This window comes from Chamaea fasciata, unplaced genomic scaffold (genome assembly GCF_029207755.1).
Source record: "Chamaea fasciata isolate MVZ Bird 193981 ecotype frontalis unplaced genomic scaffold, bChaFas1.0.hap1 SCAF_1, whole genome shotgun sequence".
NCBI classification, from domain to species: domain Eukaryota; kingdom Metazoa; phylum Chordata; class Aves; order Passeriformes; family Sylviidae; genus Chamaea; species Chamaea fasciata.
The window spans coordinates 89,444,140-89,466,048 of NW_027094086.1; the positions used below are offsets into that span (position 1 = coordinate 89,444,140).

Here is a 21,909-nt window from a genome sequence, read left to right on the forward strand (position 1 = left end):
TCATAGCTCAGGCGCCTCTGCTGGCCTAGGAATGGGAAGCAGAAACAACCTATTTGGGATATTGTAAGGTCTGGTTTTGCAGCTATGTCTCACAGTTAGTTTGAACAGAATCCAACTGAGCAGGAACTCTGAGGGTGTTTTCTTCTCTACCTCCTCATTCTCTAACGATTGCTAGAGCCTGATGCACTGGTGGAAATTACTCAGCTCCTCCAATGGCCTCAGAAATGGGACAGGGATTAACTGAAGCGGCTGAAATGGCTACTCCACCAGCAGAAACAATAAGAGACATAGAAAATGACCTGGGTTTCTCTGTGCTCTGTGCCTCACAGCTTAAATAGCATCTCAGTGCTGGTTTTAAGATGCAGAAATAAGTAACAGTGTTATCTGCTGTGACCTCACAGGGGTTCTCAAACAAAACCTGAACATAGACATTTTCCTATTTGTGTGATGTCTGTGTGCACGATGGTGGTCTAGGCAAACCAGAGAACACTTTCTTTAAATCTGTTACTTTTGGATTCATGTTTTAACTAATTGCCTTTGTGCAGCAAATTGCAGTACCTTTCTCTTGCATTCAGGGAGCAATATACTGCTTGTGGCTAATTTTAACATCTCTGTTCTTGTGCACAGAAAGCTGAAAGATTCTGCTTTCTTGGCAGAAAACAGCAGCAAGTTCAAATTCTATTAAATTGAGTCAGTAGAGTGATTTCTATTGCAATGGGAGAAGCATTCAGAGGTAATAATTGTACCAAGCTCACTCTTAAGGCAGAGAAAAAGACTGGCTACTAAAAGATCCTGACTGAGACATTTTCAAAAGTGCCTTAATCTCCTGAGTGTCCAGCAAACACTGGGCATCTGCAAGTGAGGTCTTGACTTACGGAACTCATTATAGCTTTAGGATGGGATGGAATGGAGTCTAGAGCTGCCATTCAGCTCTTCAGCTCTATATGTAAGGGATGCTGAGCCCGTGGTCTGGGTGCCATATCTGCTCTCTGTACCCTCCTACTGTGTTTTTTGAGGCTCTCACAGGTCTGTCAGTGTCACCTCATGAGGAACTCTCTTGATCCTGGTGACTGAGCTACAACAAGTAGCTTGTTTTGCAGCACAAGCCTTACCCCCCAGTTTCCTACCTACTCTACCATCTTTCCAAGAGGATGCTCCACCATGTAGCTCACAGACAAAAAAGCTGCACCATCAACTGCAGGGACATTTTAAGTAAACACTTGGCTTCACTAATGCAGATTTTTGAATGATGTACACTGACAGTGCCAAATCAGCCACCACAACTGAAACTCGTGTACTTTGTCTTTTATCACCTTCTGACAGTGGTTCTAAGCAAGGTTGTTCTCACAGTCCTGCCTCAAAGCTCGTGTTTACTTCAGAGGGCGTGGAAGCATGTCACAAATTGATTTTGAGGGAAAAAAGAGGACAAAAAAGTACATGTTCTTATGTTGTGTCTCTTTGCCCTGGCACTGTACTGATTCAATCTCACTTTTCCCTGTTTCTGTTTTTTAATGTATTCCCTGTCCTCTTACTCTGTTGTCGTGGTTGGCCTACCTTTGCTAAACATCCATATTAATTCAATCAACAAGTAAACCATTAACTGAGGAATCCTGCAGTTTAAATACAGAACTCTGATTCATATGGGAAGTGGTTTTTTTGAATTGGCTTTAATGAAAGCAGTCTCAGCAGCTCACAGACAGAAAAAAACCCCCCACACATGGAAAATATGTGTAAGCTGTTTTTGCTTCAGCTTTGAGGAAAATGTTTATGTTGTGCCATGGTTAATACAAATTAAATTATTGTTGTTAAATCCCCAAATAATTTTGTTTTGTTTTTGTTTGAAAATGGGATAGGCCCATGCCTTTCTTTATTTGTAGGAACAAGCAGAAGACTGAAAATGATCTTATTGAAATGATTTATTGTTTTGGTTTACAACCATGAAAGGGAATGGCATTTTCAAGGCTGTATGTGTGCCCAGCTGTTGGCAGCTCACATTTCTATGGTCAGAGGATAAGATTATTATTCACAGAAAAAAATATTGATTTATCTTCTATCACTCTTTAAATGCTCATTAGAAGTTAGCTACCAGCACTCCCAGTCAGGCTTTGTCGTCTTGCGGGTGTGAAAGTGGCTGAGGTGCAAATGCAACTTTTCTTTTCTAAATTCTGATCATCATAAGCATATTTAAGCACATTTCTGCCCTGTTTTCCCTGAAGTTTCTAACATTTATGTTGAATTTCTGAGTGAACAGAATACAAATCATACAAAATTTAGTTTAAGTACAGTCTACCTGTATTGCTTCCAAAACTATTAGTCTTGCTTAAAAGAATAGCAGTTTCCAGATTTAAAACACTGTCAGAGGTTGTTAGAGGTTGGAACATTAACATACCATTTTTTCCCTTTTGCTTTGTGAATTCCAAATTCAGTTATGCTTTCTGGAGACTGAGTACAGTCACATTTTAAATTTGAAGACACAGGTACAATTTATATGGACTGACTGGTTTCTGATCAGAAGGGAAGGTTACCATTTCTAAGGGCTGTTTTTATTTTATTAATTGCAGCTGCAAGCTACTGCTGTGGCTTTGGAAAGAAAACATTAGCAGCATTATCAATATAAAAAACTGAAGAAGTAGCATTATTGGGAACAGAGTAATCTGGTCTCCTTCCTATCTCTGCTGTCCATCTGCCGTGGGCTAGAAGAAATTATTGGTGGTAAGGATAATTATATCAAGAGAAACTTAAGTGCCTTTCTCATTTATGGGGCATATAGAAGTCAAGCTGAGTGTCCAGGTCACTTTTAGATAAACCAAGAATGAATAAAGCATGCAATACTAAAGTAACAGTAGGAGCAAGCCATGTCACTATCTTCACCTTTTGCCATAAAGATGTGTGAGTCAGGACAGCCAGGTAAACTTTGTAGCATGACCTGCAGGGTCTTTGGGGCCAGCATAGAATATTAATTCTGATATCATGAAAGAATTTCTCTGTAGCTACTTCTTTGTTCTTCATTTTGTAGTAGTTTTCTGAATAAAAGCTCTAAAATCATGAGCTTTTCCTTGTTCTAATAAATTTTTCAGAATTTTTTTTATGTGTGTATGTGTTAAAATGTTACTTGTTTTTCTCTTCATTACTTCTGGCTCTCAATTTTCTCTACAGACAGAAATAATAAAATTTTCCTTTTTAGTAAGGTCACTGAAATTTTTCTATGAGTGCAGTAACTTACAATCTTGAAAAAATTTAGACTTGTTTAAATTCTCAGTTTTGCTAGAAACAGACTCCTTAGATTTTTGGTTTATTTTAGTCAGAAAAAAAATCAAAAAGTCAATTACTGCTTTAGAAATATGTTTGATAGTTGTTTTTTTAAAAAATTACATTATTAAAATAAGCCATAGCTTTCAGGGCAAGCACAATTTTGTGGTGTAATAATTTGAGAAATTAATCTTCATTCCAAAAAAGTTTAAAAACAGCAATGAAGGGTTGAGCATACAAACTAAGCAACACCATGGAAAATATGGAAGGCTTATAATTCACTTTGTTCTATCTGCTGCATGTGTGGAACTAGGAGACTGCAGATCACAGTTGTTGCTTCTAAAAAGGACTTCTGATTCTCAAAAGAGATGTGCTTTTGTCTGAGAGAACCCTTGGCATCTGCATGATGTACTGGAATGTATCGCCTTACTTGCAAAGCTGGAACTGTGTGTTATGTTCAAGATTTTATTTCATAATTTTTTTCCATCCTAGTTTTCTGGAAGTTTCAACTTTACATGATTATTCACAGATTAATTGCAAATAGCCTTGTATACCTTTTTATCCATGTCTCATCTCCTTTAGCATTTTAGGGGAACTTCAGTGTTCTTGTTGGGTGTGATTTTTTTTTTTCCCCCCTGGACTTGGGTAGTCATTTCTTAAATGAGGAGAAAGTTGTTTCAATTTCTTTTGGGTTTTTTTCCCTTTCCTTCTCCCTGTCTATACCTCTCCATGGAATCTGACTAGCAGAACCAAGATTTTTGTCTCTATAATCATACATTGTCAACAATGGCAAGAGGTATAATTAGCTTCATAATCAGATAATATCACAGAATCACAATCTCTCAAATGTTTAATTCCATTGGCTGAGTGTCCAGACAGCTGCCTGTAACTGCCAAGTACATAAGTGTTTGCAGGTCTGTTACTGGTTGCCATAAACTTAAGTAAGACTGATTTGTAGAAAAGTGATATTCTCCTGGCCTAGATTTTAAATGGACATTTTTCTGTGGCAGAGATTCAGTCCCTCTAAAATCATCTTATATGCAAGTATCAGCCTCAGATTTCAGCTGGGATGGATTTTTAATTTTAGATTTGTTTGGGCTAAGTTCTCAGTCTGCAAAGTTTCTGTCACTTAAAAGGCAAGAGAGCATGAAAGAACATAGCTTACTGGATTCATCTGAACAAGGCTGAGTGGACTGGAGAAAGCCTAATGAATTAAACAGGCTTTTGCAAAACTGCTGGTATTTTAAATAGCAACTTTGGGCCAGGTCATTTGCTCCAGAGACTTTAAAAGTGATGTGGTAGCCCACTGTTGGAGGCTGTAGTTGTTAAGAATAAGGGTGAAATCCTGGTGCCATGGAAATGAACAACAAAAGTCCCACGGATCTCAGAAAGGGGCCATGATTTAACCCAGCATCCAGCTTTTCTCCCTTGCCAGAGAGACACTAAAATGCAAAGTAATTGCAGGAGAGAGCAAAGGAGAGAAGAGAATTTTCCATGCAAACAGTCATTAATCAGACAGGCCATTTTATAAAGAAAGACATAATACTGAGGGCTTACTCACAGTTAAGGGAATTTTTATGTCCCAGGGTTTTTCCAGTTTTGCCAGATGCTAAGTCAAAAACAAGGCAAGAGGAAGAAGAAGACCAGAGAGAGAAATACTTTGGCTACTTTGTAGACTGCAGAGAATCAAGTTCTTGTGCTAGTTTTTAAGTATTATATGTCCAGAGGGGAATAGTAGAAAGAAGCACAGAACCGTATAATGAAAGTATAAGTAGACCCAGACCAACGGGAAGCTCAGTGAGATTTTGACAAGCTTTAATTCGCCAAAACCTTGCTTGTGCTGCAGTAGTTTCCCTGTATCACCACATGCAGATGTCTTTAGGGTAGGAGGCATGCTCCTCCCATTCCAGTTTCCTAGAAATGGATGAAAGCATAAAGATTTCCACATGCAGAGAGTTATTTATTTATTTATTTATTCATTTATTTATTTATTTATTTTCCTCCCACCAGCAGGCCTATTTCTCAATCAGAAATTTTAATTTCTTCCTCTTCGCCAGAGTCTTTTACAGTTCCTTGCCACTGGGGGCAATCCAACACAGGTGTTGTCGCAGCCAGCGCTCCCTGTGCTTTGCAGCCACAGTCCTGGGGAGCTCGTAACAGTTCAACCAGCTAACTTGAAGAAAGAAATGAATTCAGTAAGGCCACATAAAAACAACATCTACTGTGTTTCACAAGAAAATGCGGAGATATTTATCTCTGAGTAAGAAGGAAAGATGATAGCAACTTTAAGATTTAAATTGATCCAAGTATATGATGCTAAAGATCCTAAATGGTTTCAAATTGCGGAAGATTATCTTGTAATTTGTATATATTGCTTCTGTAGGCTGCTGTGGAAGCTAATTGCTATACATCCTCTGGTTAAGTTATCATCTTTCTCAATGACTGAAGATCATAATTTTATCTTTAGGTGAGTTTATTGCTACCCGTCTGTTCCGTTCATTTGTATGCTGGAACAGTCTGACAAGCCTCCTGTTGTTCCCAGTACAATTTGTGTCAGCCAACCAGGTTAGTGAAAGATTCACCTCTATGAAACTACTGTAGAGGAAACAAGCCCGATCCCCTGAGAGAACAGGTTTTCTGTTATTTTTCCTTTTTTTTTTTTTTTCCTTTTTTTTTTTTTTCCCCTAGCATTGCAAGTGAGTAGAGGCTGAGGCTGGAAACAGAGTTTTGGGCTGAGTTCATGTGTATTCCAACCAGACTGGCTGCACATTTACAAACAACAAAGTGTGTGATATCAAAGTAGGTGTTTACTAACTGCACAGCTGTAAGTGGAGATGAGATATCCCTGTGGTGTTGGGAGAAGCTGGTGGTTTTGTTGAGCAGCTTTGACCCTGATGCACAGTGACTCCATGCTAAGAGCAGTCTACACAGGATGAATGCTGAGAAGACAGGATTCCTGTTTGCCCCCATTTGCCCTCACCTCCGGCACGGGAGTGCCGGCACCTGGAGGAGCAGTCACACACAACCAGCTTTGTTCAGCCTTATTTTGTAACTGGTGTAGTGAGTACAGATCAGAGAGATTGCCAAGGAAACTTTTGTTTCCTTAAGCAGAAAGGTAAATGAAACAATGGAAGGATTTATTAATCGCCAAATGAATTTATTCTTGTGATATACAGTTAGCTTGAAAGACTATGCCAATTCTGCATGTGGAGCACCCTGTTGAATGGTTGGGGACTGATGGTAGAGACAATAAGCTCTTTTGCTACTTTGTCTGCTTTTCCTTTTGAAATGTTCTCATAGTCTTCTTTTTCTAGCACAAATTTGGATCTCTTGCATGTGAGACTCTTTTCTTAGCCTGCTAAAGAGAAAAGCATGTTTAGAATGACAAAAGGAAGATGCACATAACTACAAAGAAAGGGCAGGAACATATGAATGCCACCTGTTAAAAAGACACACTGGTTTGCAAAAAAACCCCCAAAACCTAAACAACAGGCCACAATCAAACCCCAACACAAAAAAAGAGAATCAAGTAGATGTGTATGGTTGGTTTTTTGTATTTCTGACTGACTCAAATGAGACAACAAGGCAATTCTGCAGAGAGTGCTCTGTAAGGAGCGAAATCTGAAGAAAAAAAAAGCTAGAATAAAAAGAAAAACACATCTTAGCGCTCTTGGGTGCAGAATCAGTTTACAGGGGAAGTGAAACCAAACCCCCGCATCTGAGTACAGCCTCCAAAAATGTTAAGGACTATTTAGTTTGGGTTTAGGCCTAGCTTCAGATTGGATGAAACTCCAGGTTTTCTCCAAAAGTTTGCGATTATTCATGATAATTAAAGGTAAATGTCAAGGCTTGTTGTCTGTATTTATCAAGAGAAGACAAAGTGGAAGAAACTCTTCTTGATTCTCTTCTAAAAGTCAATAATGAGATCTGATGTCAACACACTCAAGCAAATGTTGCATTTAGAGACTAGGGCAGGAACATGGCTGGGCATCAAGCTGTGGGAATTAGGCTGGATAAGAGGCTGTTTCCAGTGAAGGTGGCCAGATGTTTGAGCTGCTGGTTGATGAGGGATGGGCTGGAGATGGATGTGGGATAAGAAGAGGGGAGGTGACTAAGAGGTGTTAATTCTTGGAGCAGATAGTGGCTGGGCATGGCACCGCTGTTGGACAACTTGTTGATGGGAATCATGAGACATGTTGGGAGAAAAGATGTCAGATAAAACAACTGCCCACGTTTCTGAACCTCTGAATAGGTTTGGGGATTTCATGGATGTTGATGGTGATTTGGCTATACAACGATTCTTGCTTTTGAAACATTGAAATGTAAGACTGTGGCACTTTCTGCTAATACACTCCATTTTAAGTAACCTTTACAAATAAATAGGCATGATAGTATGTGTGTGAATGGCAACTTCCCACACTGGCCAGCCCTCCAGGCAGGGAGAGGAAAGCATGGGAGAGACTTTCTGTCCTCACAGATGGGATTCAGTCAATGTACATGGGTGACCCTGACAGATGTACATTAGTTGGGCTAAAACTTTGGAAGCTGCCTCTGAAATCCAAGTGTCAAGGTTAATCCTGTGAAATGCGAGGTATCCACAAAAACAGAAGTGAGCTGTTTCTCAGCCAAGTTCTAGAAATGTTCACATCCTGGGCTGCATGGAATGGCTGCAGACAGATTTTTAACCAGTTGAAAAGGCTGGACAAGCTCCTGCATGCCAGCTCTGCTTGCCCTAGGAAGCTGTACAGCATTTTCCTACATGCACAGCATGGTAGCTGCTCCAGGGAGTAACTGGAGCAGTTTCTGTGTTGATTAAACCAAAGGTTCCAAGGGCTTGCAAAGGCTTAAGCAAAACCTCACTGTACAGCGCATTGGGATAGCAAAAACTCGGGGCCTTTCAGCTTTGGAATGAAAATGCTTCTGATGTGGCCATCTTGCTCTCTGGCTGTAGCAAGGAGTGGGTTATTGGGTGCCCTCCTGCCTTTGCTCCACCGTTTGGTTGCGACACGCCTGGGCGGCGGTTGGAGGGGAAGGAAGCCGAGCGCCCTGTCTCTGACTTTGCACCACATGTTTCAGAGCGCGGTCGTTCACTCTCACATTTTACAAAATCAATTTCCATTCTGTCATGGTATTTCACACATTTGCGTTCTGAATAAGTTAGAGAATATTCTACAACTTACAAAAATAACTTAAGTTTTAATTTTTCCTGTTACATGAAGAAACCTATCCATACTTTATCTGTTACAGATGGAAAAACTACATATGGAGAAGTCAGATCTATTAATTAGTTTATAGGCACAAAGTCCCCTAAAGAGTGCCATGAATCCATGTGTTATTCTTAAGAGCTGTCTGAAGTACTTGCACTGAATAATTTATTTCAATTTAGCCCTGTTTCTGCTGTTAATTAGCCAAGATCAGATTTTGATTTTTTGAATTTTATTGTTTTGGGTTTTTTTCTTAACAATTTTTCCCATTTACCTAAATTCACTGAAACACTCTCTGAATATATTTCAGCCTGCCGAAGTATTCAAGCCATCAACACTCATTGAGTGTGTTCTGTTTTTTCTAATGCATGATAGGATGATTATTAACTTCTGTTGTTTTTAATCTTTCAATAAGTATTTAAATCTTAGGAGAATGAATAAAGGGGGAGGAAAGCAGAAGAATTGGAAAATCAGTCACATGAGAACTCCAAACTGTTTTACTGTCTATTTCTGTCTAACTGCTGTCTGAGGGCTGTTTCAGGATCCTAGCTTAGAATGTGGTTCTGTTGCTCTAGGAAAAGAGGGCCAAACAGCATCTTCCCACTGCTGTGTAGCTCTTTGGTGTTGGAGAGAGTTACAGTCAGGCCACGAGCATGTAGTGGGACCAGGGGGCACTTATTTCCATGCTCAACCCTGATGACTTTTCCCTGAATTCAGCAACTTTAGACTCCACTGTGAGATCCTTCCAGCATGAGAGACAAGAAGGGCTAGGGCAATAGGTTGGGAAAAAGTTGGGCAAACAAGGGTGAGGTAGATGTGTGGCAGTAGTTTGAGGGTTGTGGTTTTCATTGTGGATTATTTTACATGTGAGGTTTTAGTTGGCCTGTTTATAAAATAAGACCAGCAAAATGTATGGTCTCTTTAAACCTTCGTACAACAACATTACAGGGTAATGTAATCTGTGCCCTCATTGAATTGCTGTTAATTTTGCCTGCTAAATTAGAATTACTCACCCACTCTGTGCAAAAATGCTTTTTCAGCATTTTTGGTGCATCTGCTATTGTGTGATATAGCTGCAGTAGTAGTAATGGAAAAGCTATCCTGAAAAATTAAATTAAACTCTACTGAAATCTTTACTATTGCATCTTATATTCTTCTGACATCACCCTGTGAAATACCGGCAGTCCCGTATTAGGTATTGTACATGTTGGTGGGCACTCACCATCCCAGAGCACAGGGCCAGATCTGGTGAGGATCTGCTGACACCTGGGGATAGGATATACTTGCTGTTGTTCTCAAGGGCAAAATGAGGTGACTGATGGGATTGGCAAGAGCACTGGTTGCAGCTTTAGCAATCAGAATACCTTCTAAAACCTGTCCTGATCCTAGGTAGATGAGAAAAGCAAAGAGGACTGGAGAAAAATGTCTATAACGGTGTCTTTCTCAGAGGACCTCAAAGGAGAAAGTAGCTTTGAAGCAGCATTGGACTTTGGACCCAGATCATGCAGTATGTTGCCATAAACATAGAAATGCTTTTGGACAGTGAATGTGGAAAAGGGTCAAAATTCAAAGTAGTTCACAACTGTGTCTGAGAAAATATTTGCAGACACATCCTCTTACTCATTCCTCTCTGTCAGTTAGTAGTAAGCGTTGCATTTGGGACTCTGAAAGAGCTGAAAGATTTATTTGGCTGTGGATGATTTATTTATTCAGGTAACTCCCTCTGGTACTATTTATGTAGTTGTGCATTTTCATATTCTAGTAAGATAGTGAAATGCAACGTGTTGATGCACAACTGGAATGTTAAGCAAATAAACGGTGTGTTGAGCCCCACTTTTGTTGATTAGGTCATGCTTTAATTAAGTTTTCTGTATGAATTCGTATCTCTTTCTGGATATTAGGACAGGCAGCAGGCTCTTAATGGTGCCACACATTTTGGCACTGGGACTTCTGGGTTGCTGCCAGTCCTTGTACACAAAGACTGTGTTGATAGAATTGCGATAAGGGCTCAGGGGGAGATAAGGGCTGTGTTTTGGCCCAATGGCTTGACCTTGCTCTTGTTGATCCAACAGCAAGAGTCCTATCGATTTCAGAGTGATTGGGACACATGAATACATTTTCGTTCTGGAGAGCTGTGTGCAGGCAGATGGGAGGAACTGCTGGTGCTGATGCTGAGTGCAGTTTGTTGATACACAGGTGCCTGTTCTTGCGCAGATCAGTCCTTCCTTTGGCACGGCAGCTTTATGTATCCGTGTTTTGTGTGTGAACGCAATGTTTGTCAGGCACTTGTTTGGCAGTCCTGGAGACAGAAGTTCTCTGTGCGCTGGGTGTCTGCCTCGGTGGTGCTAATTCACAAGCTGTTTTGAAGCTTGCCTGGGTGTCAGAAGGCAAGTCCGAGACACTGGTGAGTGTTCACCAGGCCTGTTAACCCCATCAGGCTGCAGCCACTCCTGAGTTTGGTATTCTCATCACCTAAATTCCTAAATGTACTTCTAAGGCACACTCCCTTCTAACACAAGCTGCCCAAACATCTGTGGCGAGACTAAGGAAAACATGGAGAAAAAGACCCGAAGATGAATATTTCAGCAGAAACGTGGGAAGGAATGCAATGTAGCTCACGCAAAACCTTCTGTAGTGTATGCCATAAATTAACACAATATAAATTTATACATATTTACACCACATAGACTAAAATATATAAATCCTCAATACTCAGCCTTCTGTAGTAGGTGTAAGCAAGCAGTCCATATGTTTAGCTGATTTCTGAGGAGCTCTAGGGAACAAAATGTATCTTTGTGGAACTTGTGATATTAAGGAGATTATAAACTAGGGTAATCAGTGCAGTTCTCAAAAAGGGTTGGCTTTTCTGCAGGCAGAAAATAAGCAGCCATCTCCTGATTTGCTATCTGAGGCTTTAATTAGCCAGGTGCTAAAATACACATGTAATATTTAGGTGCATGAATAGTCCTATTGATGTTGAAGGCCCAAAGATCAATCCTCACTCGTTGGATTTTCCTGGCTTTAGGCTGCATGAGTCCATTTTCCTCTTACATTTGTGTACTTTTATTGCAAATAGAAGCTTGTAACATCTCATTAGGTACCAGGTGTTTCCTTTTCCACATTTCAAACTGACTATTCTAAGCCAGTAACATATTACCCCCCTTTTATACAGCTGTGCAACAGAAAATTGGATGTCTAACATTTGTTCTGTCTCTTGGTTTTTTAAACAAGATGAGAAAAAATTTTGGTATGTTCAAGATATGACATCTGAAGTCCAAATGTCAGACCTTTCTTCCCAACTATACTTAGTTTCCAGGAATTAAGAAGAATCATGATTAATGAGTAATCTTTTGTGATTTGTATGTCTGAAATGTTGGGAAAGGCTCCTTTTCACAGGGGTGCGAAGAGGAGGAGAATGAAGAAAAAGGGGGAGAATAAAATGGAGAAATTTTTTGTAGGTTTTATGATAAACTGTCCTACCACTTGTTCTTTAGCACAGAGACAGGTTATTGGCAGCCTCTCACTTTGGCCACCTCCTCATAACTATGCTACCAGTGCCTATGATAGTCTAGAAAGTCTCTGGAGATGGAAAGGAGCCTCTTCAAAGTACACTTTTCTGGTGCTGTATCAACACACTTTCCACCTTACATCAAGGTTCTATTTTCCCCATTAAAAAATACCTCCAAGAGTATCTGATGAGGCCCAGCATCTCCAAGCCACATCACCAAGGTGACGTGGAAAGACATGATAGTGTGCAAGGTATCAGCACAGAGGGGTGCAGCCAGGGCCTAGTGGGGATTACAGTCTTCATGTATGTGTGATGACTGTGTCCTGCTTTGTGGCTCTGCTACTGGGGGAATCTCGTAGCAGAAATATGAGCAGATACCAGCAAAACTAGAAGAGGCTGGGTTCATGCCAGCTGCTGTATGATGCTAGTTTAAACATCTAAAAATATCAAAAGCTATGTACATTAAAGAAAATCTCAGAACTTAACCTGCACCAGGCCATTTCAAAAGGGATGCCAGTATTTCCTGCAGCTGGCAGGGCTGCAAACAGCAAGTTTCTCATCACCTGTGACTCTCTGCAGTCAGGGAGAAGGATCCAAGACCCAGATATCCTTCCAGTCAGTTGCAATAGAGGCAAAGACCAAATGGAGGGGATACTCTTCATGGGTCAGAGCATCCTGCCCTGCCTTTCCTTCCAGGTCATGAAGAAGCCATGAAATGTGTGAGCAACAGACTGCCTTTCCAGCATACCACAGGACTGCAGCCCTAGCGAGTGTCCTAAGGTGCCCGTTCCTCCTGGTGGAAGGTAGGGTGACTGGAGAGAAGCAAAGGCAAGTGGACTTTGATGTGGATGATATTGTAAGGAGGACCTGGCAGCCAAAAATTAAGCATCAATTAAATTTTGGGCCTTGAGGGAAAGAAGTAGTCCCTGTTTTATTGCAGAAGGTGAACCACGGCCATTGTGTTCGAGAGAGTCATAAGCCTTTTTTGTTTGCAAAGCACTAGGAGCCAGTGTCACTCTACATTACAAATCTGATTTTCTGTGTTGTTGATGACCAGTCATAGGATATATGATTGCAACACTCAGCATTGCCCTATCACCTCCCAAAATACCTTTTTGCCCTTTCTTACTTGTCTATATGTAAGAACATACCCCTACCCTTTGGCATACGTTCATGTACAGACCAATTATTATGACTGCACTGTCCATACAAGCTGAGGTGACAAAATTTGCTCTTCTGACTTATGGGACTTGGACCTTGTTGGGACAAGGCTGGCTATGCAGCGGAAGTGAAAAGCTCCCTTTGCACAGACCTCTCTCCTCTTACTTGCTTATTTGTACCTACTTATTACTTGCTTATTTTACCCATTTGTTACCCATCAGTAAAGTACAAGATGTTTCAACAGGGCTGGGAGAAATAAGGCTTCTAGTTGCTCCCTCCCTTTGCCAGTGTTGAGAAAAAAAACATAAGCCACTTGCTCTTTTATAAATATATGGGCACAGGACCTTTAACTGAACACTTTGGTTCTCCTGGCTCTTTATGTGGACATAAGTGCTTGGCTTTATCTGGGAAGGAATCAGTTAAAGGGGTGAGAAGACCGTTCATTCATTTGTTTACTTTAGCTCATCCTATCTGCAAATTTATATTGGGCCAGTTTTGTGCTATCTGAACACTTCTAGTGTGGTGTCATCAGCCTTTGACCTACAGCAGAACTGCTAGCAAAGATGGTCACAACTTGGAAATTATTGTGATACAGAGATTCTGTCCCTGCCAGTCGGACTAACAAACTTGCTTTCATGTCAGCACCTGAATGAGGCATGCCTGGTAACCTTTTTTGGTAAGAGTCTGACCAATAGAGATCAATAAAGTATGGTTATTTACTCATCATCTTATGAATCTGTTATAGGAGAGGATCAGTTTGACACTTCATGTCTAAGTGGGTGCAATCTCCTTGAAGAAAAGCAAGCAGCACCCAATGAAAATGCGAAAGAGAAGGCTACAGTATATCTTCTAAGGCTATTAAGGCAAACTAGTTAACTTTTTTTTTTTTTCCTTTCATAAGAAATATCTTTGGTGTCTTGCCAGGGGTACTAATGGAGTCCCAGGGGAATGAATTTCAACCCTGCAGTCTCAGGAGTTGGGCCTCCAGCTGGCTATACACAGATGTACTTAATCTAAGCGTTGTCCTTACTGGAGCAAGCCCCCCTTGGAGTGATTCCCGTCTAGTCTGTAGGGAGAGCCCAACGTCCAAGTGTGTTCCCACAAATGACCCAACATTAAGTGTCAAAGGATAAGACCCAGCAGCATTCAGAAACTCTCACCCACACACATTTCCCTTCTGCTGCCCATCCCTTGCCAAAACCCAAGTGCTTAAGCATGACTCTGTTACCTGTGTTTAGTTATGATTTGCTGTTTTGTTGTGAGGGAGATTGGTAAGCAGCATGACTTCACATGGGAAAAATGGGTTTTTACATTTTTTTCCTTTAATAGCGTTTCTCCCCTTTGTTCTGCTCTGTACAATTATTACGGTATTGTTTGATTACATTGCTCCTTTTTTATCCTTCTGTGCAGACCAAGCATGCTGAAAATGAAAGGCAGCATGTAACCTTCTGAAGTCTCTAATTGTAGTACTGCAGGTGAGTTGAATAACAGACCATGGTAAATTTTGGTCTGAAGTTCTTTCCTGAAGTATAAATTGGACAACAGCAGGAGACAGAACAAAAACTATTTCCTACCTGATGTTCTTGGAAACCTGTTCCCAGTTCTTCATGGAGGATTGCTGCTGTACTTGAATATATTAAAAGAGGGACACATGAATGACATTGATACTCTGCAGTGGAAATAGCTGAGCCTTTTGTATTTTTACCATTGCATGAGACTTAGGATAATCTGCTTCTTTCTCTAAATGGAAACCCTCCAGGGAAGTTTTGTGTACTCTAAATAGCATCTCTGTGTGATCAGAGACTTGGCTTCGTGTGCATGTAATGCATAATAGATAAAGATACAACAATATAAATGCAGATTAGAGGTTATTCAGTCAAGGCAAGAATGTTTTGGGGGTGGGAGGCAAATTATAAAAATGCCAAACAATACATATTACTGCTATCCTTTCTGGCAAATTTCCATATTTTGCCAAAACATTGTTATAATTCTTAGCAGCAAACAGGATCTGTCTCATAAATACCTGTGTCTAAACCACTTACTGTCCTTATGTGTACACTCAGCAGATAATCACATTGACTTTTCTCTAGCCTTGTTGCATTGAATGTCACATGGCTATTTGGAAGTGATCTCAGTGCTGAAAATAGTCTGCCAACAGATATGGATAAAAACTTTCATAAGAATATTTACATCCTCAAAGCAATGCATAAACATCAGTTGATCAAACCCATTAAAAGCACTGGGATATGAATTAGTAGCATTAATCTGTTTTCTAGAGTCACTTACACAGAGAAAAGCCTCCCAGCCCTCTCAGCACGAAGAGATAGGTCTCAGCTTTGACTTTAGCAGAGCCAGTGGCTTCTTAGCTGGGTAAATAAACTTCATTTTTCTAGTTGTTCAAGAGATGATTGGAGAATTTTCTTTGCATTGGGGTTGTCTACATAAAAAAGTTAGTGTTCATGGTGCTCAGATGGAAACTGATAGCTCATTAGCTGTGTGGACTAATTCTTTCTCTAAGTTCAGTGACTGCTCCCTTTTTAGAGGTAAGAAGATGACCCCAAACTAATGCTCTTAGAGGAGCATCTCTGTCACCTTGCTACTATTTCTGCCTTTTTGTGAAGATGAGTTTTCTTTTTATCTATGTAAACTGTATGGTGGAAGAACCAAAAATACACTTCACATATGATCATGAACTTTCTGTAATGAGTGTGAAGGAATAAAGGTCATTTCCTCTCCTTAGATGAAAATTATGGTACAGTTATTCAAAAAAAAAAAAAAAAAGATGAGAGAGAGAGGCTTGCTTATTGCTATCCTTAAACACTCCCCTTTTGACCCAGTTGATGTTTCAGAGGGAATCAGCAAGAAACCACTTCTTATTTCTGGATAGGAGGCTCTGTAATGAAAACAAGTTCTTTCATGACCAGTTGCAAGGGAACACACATCCATTCCTGCAGCAACAGCAGATGGACATGTTTTGTTTGACCCTAACTACATGACATGGATTCAGGCAAGTAGTGAACTTAACAGTATTCCCTAGGGATACTGCACTCTGAGCTCCCATTATAAAATCCTAGGCCTGGAAAAGTGCAAGCCCCAGCATTAAGTATAACCAAAGACCTCCCTGTATGTGCACAGTGGACTGGTTATGGGGAGATAAATAAGTTGCTGTGAGTTTTCTCTGTTTAAAAAACTTTTGTAGTTTGTAATCTCAAAAAATATGCCTTTTTAATTTTTTTTCCAGTTGAAATTTGTTTTGGCTTTGTTAGGGATCTTGCTGCAGGAGAAAACATAGGCACATCAACCTCAAAGATTTGTCCAAGTCAGGATCTCATCAGAGACTGAATTTCAGATATTCCTCCATTCTGTAAAAGGCTTTGAATTCTTAGCTTTTAACCAATTCTACCATGCTATTAGGTATTGCTAGGTGAATTGGTACATTTGTTACCTTTTTCAAATTTACATAAACAACCCTTAGTGGAGTGAGAACAGAACCTTAAACACTCATCTTCTGGCCACTGGCTAAGCTGTCATTCTCTGTGTGCCCTTTAGCCCAAGAAGCAGTTGAATGTTTACAAGTAGCTAAAAACAAGAGGCTTCACTAGAGCTTTGGATTCTGCTACTTAGAGCAGAGGCAGGAAATTGACTGGTGAGGAGCTAAAGCAAGCTGATGGTTAGGGTGTCCTCTGCCAGAGAATGTGTATTTGCACAAAGTAAAGAGGAGAGTTTGAGGGTACCCAGCACAGTGGCAACAGATGGTAGGTTAGTGGCAAAGGGATGCTCCCAAATAAGGAGTCTCCTGTCCTTAGGCAGAGAAATGAATTGTCCTAAGTGCTTGGGTATTTCATAAATGGGATAAGCATAAGTTACAGTCTTGTGAATAGTTTACTGAAATAGAATACTCATTGCTAGATGAATCTGCCTGATGAGCTCAGCATACATTTGCATATACTTTGCAACAATCCAAGCCGCACTCATTGGCTGAATTTGTTACTTGCTGAATTTTGTACCTAATTCATGTTTCATCTCACTTTATGGTAATTTCATGCATGGTAATATTTTGCTCTTCACTGTCAAAGTAGTTTAAAAATGAAAGCAGGAATCCAGAATGGCCTTTAAAGCCTTTCATGCATGCAGAGCTGACTGCCAGTGCATGTGGGAGGCCAGGTTCTGTCTTCAACCACAGGTTTTCTTTCTAGGAGTCTAGAACTTGTATCTTGGAGAGGAATTTACCAGTGAATAACCACCTCGGTCATGGCCCCTGAGGTTGCAACAGGTGTAGTCACCACAAATGATGTCTTCACAGGAAACCAGGAGCTGACAAGTGCAAGCCTGGTTTGCCACTTAGAGAGGCCAGACAAGAGTAGGGTGAGTTTGAGTTAAGAGGCTCTTAGCACCAGTGCAGCCTTGAATGATGAAGACAATTACAAAAGCAGGGTTCATTCATGCGGGTGTAATTGCTGTGTGCTTAAATTAGTTTTGAAGGTGGAACTTTAGCTTCTAGGTCTTGTCAGAAATTTTCAAAAGAACCTACCTCTCTGAGCTACTGCCAGTTTCCTATTGTGTGCATATACAAAAATCTCATTTTCAATCTTGATAAGCTCTTGGCTTTAATAATGTCTCAAGACTGCAGGTTTCCTAACTTATTTATCATGCACTGAATAAAAAGATTCCTTTTGTTGTTGGTAAATTTACTGCCTTTCAGTTTCCTTGAGTATCAGCTTGCTTTGTATTGTCTGAGGAGATAAAGGGGAATACCCCACTTAACCTCTCAACATCATTCTCTGCTTCCTTTTCAAGTAATGTTCGTATGCCTGTAATACTGTATAACTTGTATAAATGCTACCTTTTAAGAGAAAATAATGAAATCTCTCAGAATCCATACAATGAACTCCTCTGTTACATTCCATTGCCTAATAACATTTTGTTTTTTTCCATTGAGGGATGCCTTATTTGGTCGTTCTGACAAACTGCTGTTTTCTTGTAGCAAAATTGTTCAACACAGTGTTTTTACTGTTTTGTCAATAAGCAAAGGAAATAAAAACCTTATGGGATTTGAACAAGAACATTCACACTCCGTATGTGAGCTGCGTTTGAATTGGAGTGTGGTGGGGAAGCAGAGTATAGTATGCAACCTGTTTACTGAAGTGCATGCCAGCAAGTAAGATTTCATTCCTGTTTGCTAGGATCTCACTTTAGACCCATTTTCTCTCTCTTTTCCATTGCATTGCTCCCTCACAATATCCAATGCTAGCAGCTTTTTTAATTACTAGTCTTGGACAAAAAATTTTAATCTTTTGAAAATTTTTTTAGTTTTTTAAGTGCTTATCCTTACACTGGACTTCCAAGATCAAATTATGCAGTATCTGCTGTAATAAAGTGATCTAGTAAAACCTGCTGTTCCTCGGGCGTTATCAGTCAATTGGGAGCTCAACAGCATGAAAGAGGTGGATCTGTCTCTGAGCTGAGTACTTGGAATCTCTCTGAATTTAGGCCATGTCTACAACTGAATTTCAGCTTTTTGCTGATGAATTAACAAATGGTATGAAATGGTGAATTGGAACTATTCATTTTTTCCTAATCATATGAGGAAAAGTTTGAATGCAGGAAAGCTGAAGTTGATTCAAGTGACGCAGTGTTACATAATATGTATTAAGCCAGTGGAAAGCATTGCCATGAGCTTCTGAGGATACAAAGATCATCCAGAACTGCCTTAGATAAGATTTAAACTGTTTCAGGGGACTGTGAGTTGAAAATGGAATAAGCCTTTCATCGATTATCTACTGTTCCTGTGTGCCAATTATTCATTAACTGACCACGTCAGGTAATATTACTTGCTTGTTTGTGGCCACTCACTGGAAGCACATCAAATGGAATAGATTTTATGCCAGTTGTCCGCTATGATGCTGCAGTTTCTGTGTTTGCTATCAATTGTGAGTTTAGACAGGTTCAAATTATGTTAATTACTCTATTTTGATGTCAGTGTTCCCTATCTGTTGAGACTGACACAGGTCCACCCACCTATTAATGAATACGTTAATTAACTCATATTAGACATCTAAATATGGCTCTGGAGCCAGGGGAATAGTGACAGCTGATGGCCCTTCAGGGCATAAATGGTTTCTCACTACGATCAATATTCTCCACTGCTGAAAACGCTTCTTACTTTTTTGGACTTCCACTCACTTAACTCTCCCTCTGGCAGTTGTTTACAATACTGAAGTGCAACCAAGAGTTCAAGCAGAGTAGCCTTAAAAGCTGCCTTAATGACATCTATAGAAAAATCATCCAACTCAGCTTTCATCTTCAGACAGAAGGTCAGAGCTCACAGATTTTGTCATTAGGCAGCTTCCATTTTGACCCCCTTTTCCCATCCCCACCCCATCTAGCCAGTGGGTTAAAAGGCTGCTTGAAATACCGAGTTTATTTCTTGGTGCATCAGAAGTCCCAGATTCCCTGGAGATCAAGAAAGTACAAAAACAATGTTTCAGCGTTCTCAGTTCCAGGTGGACCTGTTTGCTAAAGCTGTTTGCTCGCGTTCATGGGAGGAACAAGCCCTTCTTGGAGCCAGTGTTTTATGCTTGGCTCAGAAAGGGACAGGCAGGGTTTGGGGTTCACGTGGTTTCATCAAGAGACTTCTGTGTGGGCTCTGGATTAGCACACTAGAGGTGTGGGTACAAATGGAAGGTGGGCTATGCTTCAGGCTGCTGTCTCTCCAGGCATGTGGTCCTGTTTCTGCTGGGTACAGAGGTATTCCCTCTCTGAAAGAAACTTGGAAAAGGTGGTGAGGTGGCAGGAAGGAGGCCATAGCACATGTTTTGTTCCCTTTCACCTACATCATGGAAGTACAGGAGAGCAAATGTAGCCAGGGCAAGGTGGGCATCATTCTGGCCAGAAGCTGTGTGTGCAAATTTTAGCAGATTTCATCTGAATCTGCTGATCTCACTGAAAAATTTTCCAACATACTCACATGCCTTGGACTCGGAATTTTTGTTTTCAGAGAAGCCTTAGGCATGCTGGAGCTTAAGACCCACTGACAGAGAGATGTAGACTAAATTTTTATCCCTGTTATTAAAACATATATGATTTTTCAAGAATGCTGCACACACAATATCTAGCTCCAGAAACTTCAGCTGTAACGATCCCTATGTAGAAGCCATACACCGTGTGCAGCAAACCAGCTATAGCTTCCCCAGCTCTGGGTCCTAGAGTCCTTCTCTCTGCTTCGTGCTTCCTTTCAGCAGTCAGTTCTCAGTATCTATTAAGACTCTGAATCCAACTACCCTTCATGTAACTGTGAAAATGTCTGTGGAGCAACAGGGCCCGTTGGTGTATAACTGGGATATTCTGGCACAACTGTGATACAAATACCATCTTGGAGGTATGTAGGAGATAAACAACAGTTTTCCTGGAATGTTTCTATATGGGAAAGTTATAGGACTGGCAGCACTGAAGTTATTTATTCATTGCAAGCTACACAACTCAGCTGTGTTTAGTGTAGCCTGAAGCAACCACTCTGTCATGGGAAAAGAGGTATTAGTTCCCTTTCTGTGCCACTGCAGCCCAGGCTTCAAACAAAGACACTGTATACACTAAACTGTGGAAACTTAGAGCCTTGTAATCAGATGTTACACTATTGACAGTGATTCAGGGAGGGGCAGGGAGGCGTGGTTTGTTATCTGTTTTGGATGAGGCAAACCCATAAATGTGTTAGTTAAAAAATTAGTTAGTAACTGAGAAAAGGACCCAGATTTGTGAGTTTTTAAAGTCTGTCACTGAACTTGATGGACACAGGAGTTTTGGTTATTTTATGCGGAGCTGACCTTATGTCTGGACTGACTGCTAAAGTTGAAGGAGCTGCAGAACCATAAGATATGAAATAAGAAAGATGATTCATTCAGGACACTTGGAAGTCAAGGAGTGCCAGTGAAAGGAGCCAGGCTTTCTTGGCTGATACAGGCGCATTAATCGAGGAAGATGTGTTTGCTTTAGGGCATGACCAGTCAGACATCAAGCGACACATGATTTCTTATTTGGAGGAGGAAGGGATAGCATTCAATATTCTTCACAGAGGACAATGGAAACCCTTGTACTTGTGTCAGACCACGGTAGTATTGTTTAGAGCAGGGAAATGTAAAGACCTTGTTATATCTATATACTCTTGACGTTAAACTCTGGGGCGTTCTGTGTGGGAGTTGCTTTTGGTGCCAAGGAGCAGGCAGTGATTTCAAGATTTTGGCTAAGTAGACCTATCTGGCAAAAAGAGACGGCAAAAAGAACATAGGATGAGATGATTGCTGTACTAGGGGGAAGAAGGAGTCTGTGAGTCCTGTGTGGATTACAGCAGAGGTAGGGTTTTCATAATCCAGTAAATACGTGGGCTGAGTATTTCTAGCAACAATTGTTTCTCCTTTGCTGCTTCTAGCAAAAATTTCAATACTTCGTGATTAAAACAGCAAAGCAGAGTAGAAGAAACCTCTATGCTGTTCTTTGGAGAAACTGATGGAATTGTTTTGTTACTGATCAGTTCCTGTTCAGGCTTTGGCTTAAAAATGCCAGCACTTAGAGCAGAAGGCATTGGTCAGGCTGCAGCATTAAGTCAAGAAAGATGCACCAGTGTGAATACCTGACCAAGGACACTAATGTTTGACCTTTCCTACATCAGAGTAAGAGAGTGAGTCAATATAGATCCGGTGGCCAAACAGCACCCAAGCTTTGTCAAAGCCAAATTACACATAGTGAGAGGATCTACCTGATAGAGAAAGACTGAAGCGCACTACTTGTACATGC

The 21,909-nt window shown here is 40.5% G+C and overlaps 1 protein-coding gene across 17 annotated transcripts in view; it reads left to right on the plus strand.

Moving 5' to 3' along the window:
• ATXN1 (ataxin 1) overlaps window positions 1–21,909 on the plus strand; it is a 339,029-nt gene that overhangs the window by 48,759 nt on the left and 268,361 nt on the right. The window contains exon 1 of one of the 17 annotated variants that reach the window (XM_066188733.1): window positions 2,701–2,712. The exons of the other annotated variants lie outside the window; for them this stretch is intronic. The gene's annotated coding sequence lies outside the window, so the exon portion shown is untranslated. Of the gene's footprint in view, window positions 1–2,700; window positions 2,713–21,909 lie in introns of those variants that run through there. 17 annotated transcript variants of the gene reach the window in all.